Below are 16,303 nucleotides of genomic sequence, written 5' to 3'. Positions count from 1 at the left end.
CTTTATACTTGTGCATCAAAACTGAGATTTGCATCAAAAATAACTCCAAGATTTCTATTTTTGGTCAAGGAAGTAAGTTCACTGTGGCTGGTAGAATTAGTGGGACCAAATATTATGACTTATCACTTTTGAAAAGTTTAGGGACAGCCAACATTTAATATCACTGAGGCTTGCAAACAGATTATCAAGGCTGCTGGGGTTATTGGTTTGAAGCGGGATGTATAGCAGTGTATCATCTGCGTAAGAATGGTGAGAGATATCATGGTTCTGAATGATCTGGCTGAGAGGAAGCATGTATATTGAGAATAGTAGTGGGCCGAGGATAGAACCTTGAGGAGCACCACAGTTAGAATGGGCAACAGAGGAAGAAGCATTTGCTATGACAACAGAGAAGGTTCTATTGGAGAGGTATGAACATAGTAAATTTAGAGCAGTTCTCTTAAAACCACCCCAGGTTTCTAGATGGTGCAGGAGAATGGAATGATCAATTGTGTCAAAGGCAGCGCTTCAATAATAATCAATATCAGTATATGTACTTTACCATCATGATGATAAGGGCGCTGACATAGCTGTGTTTTTGCACCAACTGTCCAAAGTAGACCAGACCACTTGGACCTGAAGGAGGGGGAGTCTCTGTTGGACTCTTCGGGACCTCCTCACTCTTCTCCTCTATTTTTTCCCCGCCTTCAAAGGAAAGTATATGATAAAAGAGTTAAGTAAACAGGTCAAACAGAATTAGGCCGATGACTTTTTTTTTTTTAAATCAAAGACAACTCTTTGTTGAGTTGTTGAGCTGAATTTGATTACCATGTGGCGGTGAGTCTTTGCATTCATACTGTGGTGGAGGGTAAGAGTTTGTGTAACCTGCCCCTCCTAAGAGAGATTCCAAATCATTTCTATGGACATCTTGCCAGGAACTGCTCATCATTAAGATCATTGGCTGAAGAAAGAAAGCGAGCGCATTATACAAAAAAACTGTCAGAAAGTCACACCATTAATGCGTCACATGTGATTTAGTTTAAAATGTGATTAAACTTAAAAACATTATCTAGCAATAAAATGGCTCACCTCATCAGGAAGATATGTTTCATCATCTGTGCTGCTCAAAAGCTGAAAAAAGAAAATCTTGAGTTGGTGATGTCTTTTGAAATGCTGACATGTGACAACCAGCAGTGAAACGGCAGTAAAACTAAACTAACATGGCTGATGTTATTTTCATCTCTGGGATGAACAGTCACCGACATAACAAGCAACCAGTCCTACAATCAGCCAAATACATTAACAACATTCCTGCGACCCAACAATGCAATTAAGGAGAAAAATACCCATGTGTGTAGGTTACCTCCTGCTTATCTCCTGATATGTAGAGGACCCTGGAGACGCTTGGAGAAGCGTCTGGACTTTCTACCAGACTCGCAGACTCCCCACCATCAACAGTATCCTGAGACGCATAGTAACCATGAAAAGCCTGTCATCTAAGTTAATACACTTAAAACTGCTGGGTTAAAAGTGAACCAATCTGGGTTTTTTTGCTAATTCAATGTTGGGCCAAAAAGGGGCCGAGTTATAGGTTTGACTCAGCATGGGTTATGTTGTGGTTGGGTTATGTTCATCATTTATAAGTCCCAATACATTTAAAATGCATAAAATTATATAAAAATTCAATTTAAATTCATGTTTCTCATAGTTTCTTTTAGTAGCCTAACTGTATAAAAATGGAGGACTGTGAAGAATGATGTAGCCCACTATTTCAGGGTGCATCTTCAACCTATCATGCAGGGTCACTATAGTTAACCCGATGTTATCAAACCTATCATGTATGTCATGTATGTGTAACCCTATATAAAATTTCCTGTGAAGCACCAATATCACACTTGTGACAATGTCAGACAATATCTAACTTCTGCCTTTCCCATACACACACACACACACACACACACACACACACACACACACACACATACACACACACACACACACACATAAACAAACCTCCTCCATGATGTGGACCCCTTTGTGCAGCAGAGCCACCAGTGTGTAGTACAGCAGCAGCAGAACCAAAGGGTTAACGAAGTCAGGCCAGGTGACATGTGGGTGCAGACCAAGACTGTGCCGGTCTGAAGAATTGGTTCTGATCACACCTGTCATACCGAACAGTCTGTGCAGATGGGGAACAGTGTGGAAAGGGAGAATGTAAGGTGAAAGGGTGGGAGAGAGAGAGAGATAGGGAGAAAAGAGGAACTAGAATATATATGAGCTTGTATGCAGTTAAATAATGAGAGTGTAAAAGAGATAAGTCAACTTGAAAATACTTTCTACCTGAATATGTGCCTTTTCTCAGCTTCACACCCTACCTTCTATGACATTAATGTATTTTGAAAAAGCCAAAGTGAATGAAATGGTAATAATTCCACATTTGAGGTCATTAAAAATAAATCCAGAACAAATTAAAGTTTCTTTCAGTTTACTTTTCACAGGGTCTCAGCCAAAGCATGTGGAAAATGATTTAGTGCAAGGTGTCAAGTCAAATGTTTGTACTTTCGTTGAGTAATTAACAGAAAAACCGTAGCTAATAATTTTTACTTGTGTTAGAGTTGCATAAGACTGAAACCAACACCAAATTGCTAATAGCTTAATAAAGAGACCAGATCAGATATAAATAACTCTGTTGGTCAAATCCTACTGTATAATTGCTTCTGTACCTGGCGTAGACATCTTCTGGTGGTACCAGCTGCTGGGACAGGGGCAACTGGTAGAGGTACAGAACCAGCAAGTGTCCCCCGCTGAAGATGGCCATCATCACACACAGGGAGCTGAAGAGGAGCAGGCTGATGGAGCGGCTGAACACCCACCACCATACTAACCCAAGAAACACCCCAAAATACACACTTGAGGTGAGGGAGGGCAGTGTGATACCTGTACACATACACACACACACACACACACACACACACACACACACACACACACACACACACACACACACACACACACACACACACAGATAACACAGTGCAACAAGGCAAGAGGGAAAAAAAGGTGAAATAGGGAACATGTATGGACACTGTAAAACTATGATACACCTGCGTGCCAGCTGCTGTAGTGTACCTGCCAGTGCCAGCAGTAAGGTCACCACCACTTTCCCCGCTGTGTTCATGATTACTGACAGGAGCAGTCTCAGTCCGGCTGCAAACACTATCAGCTTCTGGATGAACTGGGGTGGACCCATCTGAACCAGCGCTGTAGTCTCATCTGAGCTATCAAAAGACGAGTCCTCTGTGTCACTTCCTCCCTCAGACTCTGTTTCAGAGGTCTCCATATCCTGCCACACCCATGAAATGATCAGATTGATATCACTGTAGGTTAACAAAGCATGATCTTACAGCAGTTGATGAGTGTGCCTCAGTTACCTCAGGGTCAGATGGGAGTATCCCATTTTCATGGAGACTAACTTGGGGAGCGGGGCGTAGTCGGTTTTTGCAAAGCCTCAGAATGAAAAGGGAAGAAAAGACGAGGCCGATGTCTGGGACAAGGAGACGCACAATGTTTCCTGGATCTACTGCGCTGAATCTGGACAAATGCAAGCATTTCCAAAGGCTTGATCTCCTCTGATCTCCATTCATAGAACACAGGTGTAAAAATCTATCTTCTGAGACTTGTTAAGAATGGGTAATTCATTGCAATAAACTATTATTTGCCTTTATTTTTTGTCAGCATTCTATCAGTCATGCTGTGTTACATGAAACACTAACAACAAAATAGATTAAATGTTATTTGTGACTGATTTCAATCTCAAGTTCCAACCCCCAATAAGTTGATTTTCATACTGTGAAATTGACACAACTGAATTGCAGTTTGGTCCTATCAGAAAATGGTTGTCAATAATGTAAAGTAGATGTGATTCAAAGTTTTTGGATATAAAAATAAGATTAAAATAAGTAAGTCAAATGTGCACCCATACCTTACAATGCCCACATGGTAGAGGACATCTTCCCAGTGGCCGCTAACTGTTAAAAAAACACATGGTTGGTTATTAAGCCGAGGAGAAGCAATTTTTTTTTAGTTCCTGAAAGTTTGACATTGCAGCTCACAATGTTTGAATTTCTCTGTCTTTTTTACAGTCAAACACTATTTCTAGTTTTCCTTGAAGTCTGCTCACAGGACTGGTGACATTTTTCCTCTCTTATTCTGAGAATTGTCATAAGTTTGCTTTTACCATGTGGAGGGATGTAGGCGAAGGGGATCTGCATGAAGCACTGCAGGTTGAGAAAGATCACACTAGTGCAGATGATAAGCCGCAGAAACTGCCCCGTTTTACCTGAAGAGAGCAGCAAACAGTGACAGAAACCAGGAGGTCAAAGTGAACAAATACATTTCAGAGTCATTTCACTGATAAATTCAGAACTAACTGATGTTAAAGGAACATCAAGTGACATTGAATGTTGGAGTCTTAACTGCCACCCAATTAACTAACAAAAATAATCTCTCACAGCCCACACTTTTAACTATTTTAAGCATTTTTTTATGTTGTGTTCATGTAAACCATTTGTATGTGGTATCCCATTCTACTCTACTCTTCTCCTGACTAAATTACTGAAATGAAATTATAACCTTTGATAAACCAAACATACTACTCTGTTGTGTTCTGTTACTGTGTTCATCTGGTTATACAGAAACAGCACCACCATAAGAGTTTTGGATCTCATCTGAGTATGCACATGCACACACACATACACATACACACACATATACACACAGTAATGGACCGATCTGCAACTTCTCTTTAAAACATTTTTCAGGAGAATATTGTTACCTAGACACCAGGCAATATTTTAAATTGAACTGGTTATGTCTCTATGTGAGAACATTTCAATAAGTCAGCTAAAGTGAGACATTTACTTTCTAGTTTTTTGGCTGGAGTATTTAAACTGAAGTTTCTTACAAAGAAGCCAAATATTCATTTAACAGGATCATGGAGCAAAGTGTGTCATCAAAGGTCCTCAAAAGTGGTAGCACGCACACCACTTTGTTTCGATGAATGTTTTCAGAATGTTGAAGCCAGTGCTGAAGTGTCTTAAGGTGCAGTTCTTCTCGGGGACACCGCAGTTCTCAGATGAAACTTGGTGTTTGTATGAAAAAAAATGGAGAAAACTCCTTAAGGCCTCTCTAATAATACAAAGTCTGTAGATTGAATCTTACATCTTAAAAATCTCAAAAGCCAATTTCACTACTTTGACTTTGTGTCTTGGTAGTGATTTTGAAAGCTATTTTCCGATGAAGTACATCACAAGACTTTAAAGAAGAAGATGTTTAGGGTCATGGTTGGTGTTGGGTGGTGTTAGATTGTATCACATGTAGTCTTAGTGGTTATTGCCTCAACCCGTTGTGGATTATATTGCCCCTGAGGTGATGGATAGAAACCAAGAGCAAATTGCACCAGCTGTTCGAAAATTTCAATTTTAGTGTAGTTATCACGTTAAGCGTTTGCTAGATTAAAACAGGTTGCACCATATAAACTAGTTCTTACATAGAGATGACTTGTTACTATGTAATCATACCCAATAAGTAGCAGATGTAATTGTTACATAGCTGACTGAACCAGCTGACAGAAATAACTTGCTAATATCTCACTTGTTCATACTTGAGAGATATGGTTGACATATCTAACCTGACATTTGATCAATATGCTGTTTAACAATGATGTAATTCCCAGACTCAAAAATGGCTGAATACTGTCAGTTAAGTTGTGTAATAAGATATTTTCCACTTATTCTAAACTGCATGAGAACCACTAACTGGGAAACTCATGTACTGCAGTCCTCCATGTATGTATATACAGTATGTGTAAGTAAAACAAATACTAACATTTATAAAGGATTTGCACTTAGGTTTGAGATATTGTTTGGCTTCTACATCTGTTGTTATAGCATGACTTCCTGTTACATAGTTCAGAGTTCCCCAGACACTTTATTGTGCGGGCCACACAATATATATATTAATGGCCACCCAAGTATATTTTCCAACTCATTTTGAAATTTTGAAGCTATCAATGAAGCTATCATAGGTCAACGATGGACGTATTCACTGTGATGTGTTACAGCATAATTTGTAGAATAGAATATTTTGGATCTGATATGACATTGTATTTTATTTTTCAATGATCTTATAAAATTGTGTCTAACAGAATATTAGTCACCTATTTAGTTTATAATAAGAGTATAATGTGATGTAACAGTATAATAATATCTAAGCATCATTTATTTTGGATCTAATATGTGCAGTTTCTGATTGCATCATAATTTAGGTGTAGCCTCTAAGAAGGCTATAACTATGTTTGTTTACTGTCTAATGAAGAACACATTTTTTATAGTTCTGTATAATTTTATATATATATTTATATATATAAGTATGGCTTGTTACATCTTATTAGTGTCTCATTTTGACAGTTTATTTGTATGTCTTTTAATCCTTCAGAACGACGCCATCTGCAATCAATTAACTAATTCTCCACTCACTCCCCTGCACCTCTTCATTCTGCTAACGAGCAAAGACAAACAAAAAGAGGGAAAGAGGGAGAGTCATGGTGTTGTTAGAAGTGATATATATTAGCAATACTAATTTTCCTAGCAAGTGGTTTAGTTTAAACTGCCCTTCAAACTAAAAATGCTCAAATGAACATCACAGACTGCACGTATCCAGACAAATTAATAACCAAACAGTGTGTATTTGAGTAGAGCTGAAGCAATGCAAATGCAGTGAATTTGAATGTTTTCAAATAAATGCACTGGTTCATAATCTCGACACTTGCAATAAAAAGAACAGCGATACAAAAGCATGAATAGCTGATGTGGATCAACCTTAGCTGAGCCAGCAAATGTGCTATTGATGACCAGGGTTTTTTACTAAAAGCTTTGTTTCACTTAAACCTCTCTGCTTCCCAATAAGACAGTTACATAATCACATACATAGACACTCACAAGTATAGGTGGACACTCAAAACCCATGAAACAAAGGCACACACACAGGATGTACACACTTGACCACTTAGCCCATATCAGGGAGATGAAGATAATTGGAATCTGTGAAGATTTCTAAGCAAACAATTTTAGATGGAGGGATGGAAAAGGAAAAGAAGAAAAATACCGTCAAAATGCTGACACCACATCTTTTAATTCCTCACTGTAGTTACCAGGCTATGTATAATTGATTTGACCCTTCCAACCACATCCCCTTTACAAAGTACTTAGAGGGGGGGGCACAGATACTTCATCAGAATGCAGTGATCAGTAGAGAGAAGACACACACCCACACACACATGCATACACACGCACGTGCACACACACGCACAGACACACACACTTTTTGCAAGAACATATGTGTATAGTGTATAGTGTGTATAGTTAAACTTAGTTATAATTATGTTTTTATGGACACAGGTCAGTGATGCAGAACACATAAAACTGCACAAAATATACACTACTTTGATTTTAACATAGAATATCATTAGAAATGATTGCTTCACGATAGTAAAGGTTTTGCTCTTCTCTATACTACCTTAATAATGAGGGAAATTACCATTTTTCTCTGTCTTTTTTTTTTTGATAATTATTTGTTACATAGTGGAATCATCTCATTTGAATGCGACCATCTTAAATTGCAGACACAAATGACTGAAGCCAGGCAAAGAACATAAATGAATTTCAAACCCGACAAGTGTCTGTCAACAGTTTTCCAGTCTGCACAATCATACACTTTGGAATTTGGGTCAAACCAAAAATGCATGAAACCATAAATATGATGTCATTAGTCCTCTCTCACCTTTCATGGTGACCAGGCTGGGGTTCGGCAGCAGAGGTAGTCCGAGCAGAAACAGGAAATACACCACTGATAGACCATTGTAGCGGAATGAAGAGGCTGCGGTGCAGAGGAAAGAATACACATACTTCATCTGTTTTACAGAAATGGTTTTAATTCACTCAGCTGTTCCCTCAGAAATCATTTACCACCTTTTATTTTTGCAGTCTTTTTTATATCACATAAAAGTCACACAAATAAAAAATCAACCAAAGAACAAATTTCTCTAATATTCAGCCTATTTTCTTTTGCAACTTAAAGATGTTGACTAGAATTTAAAATAAAAATGTTATACATTATACAAACATTGTTGAGTGTTAGACCGAACAATGACTGAAGAATGTTTGTATAATGTAAATGTATTGGTTATTTATTATTATCTGTTATTATTATTACCAATCAGCTACTAGACACATGAATTTCCCCTAGGGGATAAATAAAGTGGCTATCTATCTATCTATCTATCTATCTATCTAGAGCTCAAACTGTTAATATGGTGAATAAAATATGGGAAAGGAAAGGGATATATTTATCCATCCATTACAACAATATCACATTAACAGCAACCTGTAACATGTCTGAAGTTCTGAAAACATTTATCCCGCCAGCAAATTATGACCATCTTCTTCAATAAATGTGCACTTAGTGAGGAAATTCACTTTGTGAGATCATATATAGATTAAGTATCAAATTGAGTATTTCGTAGCAAATAGTGACAGCCATGGATACAAACACAAACCTCACATAGTGTCTAAGCCAACAATAAAACAGCACATTTCACTATTCAGTCACAATAGGTACAGAAATACTGTTGAGGTAAATTTGGTCTCTTTGGTCAGCATAGCATCTCAGTCAAAACACAATGATTCTTGCAAAATGCTGCAACATGCAACAGCTATACTCAAGACCCATAAAATATGAATGCACCTCAGATAAAGCCAAATTAATCAATGAAACTGAATTGGTGTTGTGACAGGTGTCTGCAACAGTATAAGCACACGTACTAATTTTACTAAATAACTCCATTTCATCGATACACCACCTTTAATTTAACTTTCTTCCACTAAGAAGAGGAATTATAATACGGTGCTGATACCATACAGGAATAAATGCCACAGCAGAAAGCAATTTGTGGGGAAAAAAATTAAAGACTAATTGGTTGATAGAAGAAATAGTAAGAGTTAGATGTATAAAAGTTCTACAGCACAGCCTTAAGAAATCAGCTTCTGCCATTCAAAACAAAAACAAAAATTTTTCTCAAGTGTGTGAGATGGAATAGACACACCAACGTCTGCAATCAGACAAAGAGATAGTACACAAACATATTTTCTGTCTTTGTGTTTTTTCTCTTATTGTTTTTTCATGTTCATGAGAATTTTAACAGTTTGTAAAACACAAAAAGTGTAAAGCATATTATTCAGTATTTTTGCATGTACAGCGTTGCCACTAGACACCTACAGATTCGTCTTACTCTGATCTCAACTATGATAAGATCTGAAACAGTTGTATATTTATACTTTACATAATATGACCTCTTTCCTGAAGGACGCACCAGAAGTGTCTTTCCTGTCAACAAAAAAATGTTTATGAATAAAACAATGAGATATCAAACTCACCAGCCAGCAGGAGCAGTGGTAGTAATAAGTTATAGATCATCCCAACCACAAGATCCCCTGCCATGTCTCCTTCTCTGTGTCAGAGACACCCACACAGCTCCTTCAGACACTGTCACCCCTCAGATGTCCACACATATAGGGAAATATCTTAGCAATGTAAAGGGAAACTCCAACCTGCTCACACATGTCTCTGAAGAATGCAGCCTCGGTCAAAGCATCCTCCAACAGAGCACAGAAAATACAGGAGAAGTAGTTTGAGTCCAACACACAAATTATAACAAGACAGATATAATGTGAGTCCAGTGACAACCAGCACTGTGTAGAAAACTAGAGGAGCGAGAGCTAAGAGTCTTGATTTAACAACTGTGTGAGGAAGATGACTCCCTCTGCTCTTTGCTTGCATCTCTGTCACACCCTCCTTTCCCTCCCTCACCTCTCTCTCTCTGTCTCTCCTTGACATAATGGGTTGTAACCCAGTATCTCTGTTACTATGCTCATATTGAGGCTAATCTCACACAGGAGAATATCAGATATCATTACATGTCTGAAAAACATGCTTCCACTAATACATAAATCCAGACAAACAGCAACAACTGAGAGAAACAATGACACACAATATTACACACAATATTATGGCAGCTTTGACTGTGATTGTGCTAAAAAGTATTTTTTCAAAGTAGTGTATGATTCTGCATGTGCTTGCAGGCATTTTTTTAATCATGTTGAGACTGCAGTCTGAATCCTTTATATCTGAAACCACAACAGTCACACAGGACTCTGTTTGTTTCCTTTCAGCCGCGTCAGGCTGGTTCATCACATTTACGCTGAGGGGTGAAGGGAAGTGTATCTAATATTCATGGCTGTGAGGCCATTAAGAGCTGGTGTGACTACAGAGGAATGATTAATGCAAGGACTGAGACTAGCAAAAACATTAACTTTATTCCAAACATTAGAAAAACATAGTATGCTGTTTTTGTGTCAAATGACATTTTTGGCAACAAGAACCAACAACATAAATCAGCTAAACTAGCAGCTGTGACTGTGTCTATATAAAACTGATAGGAGTGAGTTGGGGACATCAGTTTATTACTGTTTTAGTACCAGTGACAGAAATTTGAACAAGAGTGTGTTAAGTTAAACAGCCACTTCAAGCAGTATTATGTCTTGGATCCTGTAAAATCTGTTATGAAGCAGTTACCACACAAAATCCATTCTCCTTAACTACAATCTAAATGACCTTGTAAAGTTGGGTTTAGAAAGTTGGGTTTCATCATGTTTTTTAATTCAGACTCATGCAGAGACCTCAGTGTTGGAGGTGTAATCAGCTGAGTTGTGAGTATAAATATTTACCCTACAAGGTTGCTGCATGAAGTACAGTAATATTACTATGCAGAAGTAACACTTGTGACTAGTGCTGCAATGATTAATTGTTTAATGGATTAGTCGATCAGCAAAAAATAATTGACAGCTATTTGATAATCAATTAATCATTTTAAGTGATTTTTTTTGCAAAGAAATCTTAAAGTTACTGCTCGTTATTCATGAGGATTTGTTGCTTTTCTTAAGTTTTACTTGGAGTGTTTGCTGTACAAAAACAGCAATTTGTGTCAACGCTTTATAGGCTTTAGGAAATGATGATGGGCCTTTTTAACAAGTTTCTCACCAAATTACAAATGGATTAATTGAGAATTTAATCTGCATATTATCTGATAATGTAAATTTCCTTAGTTGGAGCCCTCATTGCTGTTGTTGTATTGAACAACAAACTGTTTTTGAGTGGTGTCGAACAGAAGCAATTTTACAGAACTTAACAAGGGAAACTAGGAAAAATGAACTTCAGTTGTTTCAGTCTGCAAAATGTTCAGAATATCACCTAATGTCTAATTTACTAATCTCTATTTAATCACCATGACACTAATTTCCTCTGACTGTAGATTATTAGATGCTCCTCTGTGGACATATACACCCCTTGAGTCAATGAGAGGGAAACAACACATACTCAATTACTCTTCAGCAGTAGATCGACATTGATTATGATGAGAATGAGTGCTGAGTAGGCAGCTAACATCTCATGACAGTGCAGTTAAAAAGCTGCGAGTGGACATGCTGTAAAAGCGTCTTGTGTGGTGATGTGTGAGAAAAGTGTGTGTGTATCCCCTCCCTGCACTCAGAGGTTGCCATGGTGACAATGCTGTCTGTCTGCAAACCTTTCTTTATCTCTGAAAAATATAGCACCTGGAAAACTCTTGTCAAAAGTAATTCACCAATCAGAATGAGCTCCAAAAGTAGTCCACCAATTAGAATATATGTAATGTGGAATCAGATAGATTTCAAACTGAAATTAACAGCCAAATGTTTCCCGAATGGAACTGTGTCTATCTGCCTGTCTGACTGTCTACGTTTCTACCTTTCTATGTGTCCGTTTGTATGCGTGCGTGCGTGCGTGCGTGTGTGCGTGCGTGTGTGAACTCCATGGCTCCCTAACTGTTTTATTGCACCGTTGAAACGATAGGACAGGACAGCGCAAGTTGTTGCAATGCGCCATGGCATACGCACATACACAGTAGTGTTGTAGCTAAACGTCTGGCGCCGTCAGGTAATCATTAAACACTGAAGCAGAAAGGATTAAGGTCGGTTTAGCTGTTGTGGATGAATGACAAGTAGGACATAACTTTCCCCCATAAGACCTGAGACCAGACTTGTGTGTATCAAAAACTGCAATTAAATTAGAAGACTTATCTTTTTTTATTATATACAGTTTTCAGTCATAGTTCGGTTACATTCAGCAACAAAATTACTTGGTTAGGTTTAGGAAAAGATCTATGTTTGGGTTAACATATACCCTCTCACAACAGTTACCACGTGTTAGAAAGTCTTTGTGCCAGAATTTCTCCTATGTGAATCATTTAAGTGGTCCAGAGGCCTGTACTATAAAGCAAGATATGAGGTTATCATCATATCATCAGTTTTCAGTCCTATGATGGTGGCTCACTTGTGACCAGGGTAAATCACCATGGTAACTGATGCTGAACTCCTAACCTGCTCCAGTGCAGATTAACTTCAGTGGATCTGATCAAAACCAGTCAACAGCCAAACTACTGACCAATCAGATACCTGGAAAAACTGAGTCATCATTCAAACAGGATCCTGACAGGGACAAAAGAGTTTATAAAAAAGTGATCAATAATAACGAGCAGTAGATATTTCCTATAAATCAGTGGAATTATTTTCCTGTTTGAGTCCTTCCATGTGTGCACTCTGATTTTAAAACAGAGGGAGAGTTTATCACTAAATAACTACATAATAACTATTGTAGCTTCATTTGACCTGAACACAGATTCTTTAAGCGACAGGATTCCTGACAGTGATGAAGCTCTTACTCTCTTCTTCATCACTGCAGCTCAGAACAACATGAGGAGAAATAAAAACTAAACCAACAATGATCCACACACTGTTCAATATTTCCATGATTATAAATGAACATTTCAGTCAGACTTACTCATCAGACATCAACTATTCCTTCTTTCTCTCATTCTCTCCAGCTAACTTTAACTGTTTTATCTGCATCACATGTTCATAACAGTTTGTTCATCATCAGACAAAAGAGCAAAAATACTCAGTAAAAAACGTATAATATAGTAAGTTATAATAAAATATAATATATAAAATCCATCAACTTATTTACAATATATCCTCAGTCTGACTATTAAATTATATTTAGAAATATAAATAATTAGAAATAAATAATTTTCATTCCAGTTGTGATCATATTGTTAACATTTCATCTTGTATATGTGGATGTCACTGTAATCAGTTTACCTGCAGGTATTAAGTACTTTATTCATGATTTTGATGATGTTGCTTATAATCAACAACTCCTCCTCTTTCACATGATGGCCCCAGGATTGGAGGTTATCAGGACAGTCAATGTTAGGTTCAGTAAACCCAGATAACTAAAAGTTATCCTGGATATGTTGAACTTGCTTCCAGGCCTCTGGTGCTTGTCTCTGGCATGTTATAAACACCTGGGTGTAAACAGCCACATTGGCTATCCACCCTGGGTGCAAGCAGAATTGTTGGGTACGGACACCTGGGTGCAAAGAGCATCTGCCAAAAAACTATTTAGGAAAACTATTTGAAAAGTTTGCACTTGTATCAGGCTCATGGGTAAAGCTTTGGTTTAGTTTTAAGGTCAGCATTAGATTTAGGTGTAGGTTAGAGTTATTCTAAGATGGTCATTAATCTGTGCTCAGATTTTGTGCAAGAGGAAGTGCAGATGTATATGCCCCAGAATGTAATCTCTTTTGTTTGAGGGACAATGGCTCACTGGCAAGCCAACACATTATTGGAAAATTCATACAAATTTTTAGTGCCCAGGTTCTGATGAGTGCTGAGCCAATATTGATCTGTTGCCGGGAACAGTCTCACATCAGTTCCTCTCACATTTACATATTGTATGGTCATTTGCCAAGTTCCATCACTGTTACATTTCTCCCCATCACCTACTATAACACAAAATGCTGTCTCCAAATTGGTAATACTACACACTAACAGTATGCAAATTGTACAGTATGAGCAGTATTAGTGTGCATATTTAGTATGTGAAAAATATGTGTTTACACAGTTAAGTTCAAAGGCAGATTTTGTCTTAAGCGTTCATGATAAAGTGTGTGTCTAGCTAAATAGGAAGCAGCACAGGTCTATAGTAGGGCACTGCAATTTGTATAGTATGTTGAATCTACTAACAATACAGACCATAGAAAGTGTCTGTAAATACACTGACATAGCTAATGTTTTCAAAACAAGCATAGACATGGAGTGAAGGAATGTTAGCGGGAAGACAATTAAAAGATTTAAAGTTTCAAAGTTTTAAAGTTGGCCCCAGGTTTAATATTAGACTTAGGTTTTTCAGATGAAAGGTTAAAATTTCTATTTTGTGTCTTCCTATTTTGTGTCTCTGTTAATGACTTCATACAAATCATATACAGACAAATTTATGGATTACATAACATGCAAAAGCAAGCTGGGGAAAAGAGGTGGGCAGAAATGCGTTTCACGTCAGTCTAACATTCCTCTGATTTGGCCTCATGCTGCGTACAGCACAAGGTCAGCACAACACTTATTAATAAAACCCACCACAAAACTTGGCACAGATTGTAGTCCGCTCACAGATGCATTTTGCTTTTAAATGTTACCGAGACAAACCATGCTACTATGCTCCAGGATGGTATGTCCTGTTCGCTTGTGTTCTTATGTAGCTGGGTGGAGTTTGAAGATTCAGGAAGATTTTTTACTTTATTTGCCTCAACAAACAGCAAAAGTTTATATCTTGTTATGTGCCTGCAATGCAATAGCATTGAAGGCATATAATATTATTTTGCATACTTATTCAATGTCACGGTCCGGATGAGGCAGGGGTGAGGGTGAAAGACTCAGAGGTGGAGGAGGAACCAGTGTCAAGGAATTTATTCACCAAAAAAAAAAAAAAAAAAAAAAAAAAAAAAAAAAAAAAAAAAATCCATAACATCTCACAGATGCCGCCGACAAAACAAACCTCATCACAAACAATGAATACACAAAGACAAGACAGAACAAGGGCTTTTTTAAAGGAACGGAACTGATTAACAATGGAGAACAGGTGGGGAAGCAGACACAGGTGGGACAACATCAGGGATGATTAACAAGAGAAGCAAAACTAGAACTCAGACACTGGGGTGACATGAACTATCAAATAAATACAGGAAGTGCACAGAGAAACAGAGCACAAGACAGGGAAGACTAAACTAAACACCAGAAACACCCAAACCAGAAACACTCAAAACCCAGAACAGAAACCCAAAAACAGAAAACCAAACCAAGAAAATCCAAAAACCAAAAACCTGGAGCCTCCAGGCTGAGACCATGACAGTACCCCCCTTAAGGGACGGCTTCCAGATGTCCCCAGGGCGGGAGGAGGGGGTCCGGAGGAGGGACACAAGGGACAAAAGGGACCTCCAGGGGCCGGCCACGAGGATGGACCGGGGGCAGAGGAGGTGGCTGGACCGTAAATACGGAAGGGCACTCCGGAGGCCGGCCACAAGGATGGACTGGGGGCAACTCAGGTGGACGACTCGGAGGCCTTATGGATAGGCTGGGCAGTTCATTGGGGCGACACGGAGGTCGGGCAAATGGACGGAGCCGTTCTGGAGGCCAACAGCAAAGACCGGGTCTCTCAGGAGGTCGAGATGGAGGATGGTGTTGCCCCTCTGGAGGGTGACCAAGAGCCGACTGGGTACCAGGGGCAGGAGTCAGCTGGACCACCGTCAGGACACGAGGAACAGGGATCGACCGGACCACTGGAGGCAGCACAGAGTCAGGGACCACTGGAGGCGGCACAGAATCAGGGACCACCGGAGGCGGCACAGAGTCAGGGACCACCGGAGGCGGCACAGAGTCAGGGACCGCCAGAGGCAGCACGGAGGCAGAGACCACCGGAGGCAGCGCCCTGGCAGGAGTCCACGACACCAAGAGCCACGTGGGCTGAGTCAGGGCAAGAATCAATGGGGGTGGTGACCTGGCAGGAACCACGAGCGGAGGTGACATCACGGCTGGAGCCAGGAAAGGTGGTGACGTCACATCAGGAACCAAGAGAAGCGGTGACGTCACATCAGGAACCAGGAGAGGCGGTGACGTCACACCAGTAGCCGTTGTTGATGCCGCTGGAGAACACGAAAAAGCGGCCGTTGACACCACGGGAGGAACAGGAACAGTCGTCGACGCCACTGAAGAACACGGAGTAGCGGCCGCCGACATCATCGGAGGGACAGGATTCGGCCGGACCACCGACAGGAAAC

The sequence above is a fragment of the Seriola dumerili genome, unplaced genomic scaffold, assembly GCF_002260705.1.
Source record: "Seriola dumerili isolate Sdu_G_001 unplaced genomic scaffold, Sdu_1.0 BDQW01000056.1, whole genome shotgun sequence".
Lineage (NCBI taxonomy): Eukaryota > Metazoa > Chordata > Actinopteri > Carangiformes > Carangidae > Seriola > Seriola dumerili.
The sequence above is the reverse complement of the archived record's forward strand: the minus strand, read 5'-3'. Positions refer to the sequence as shown.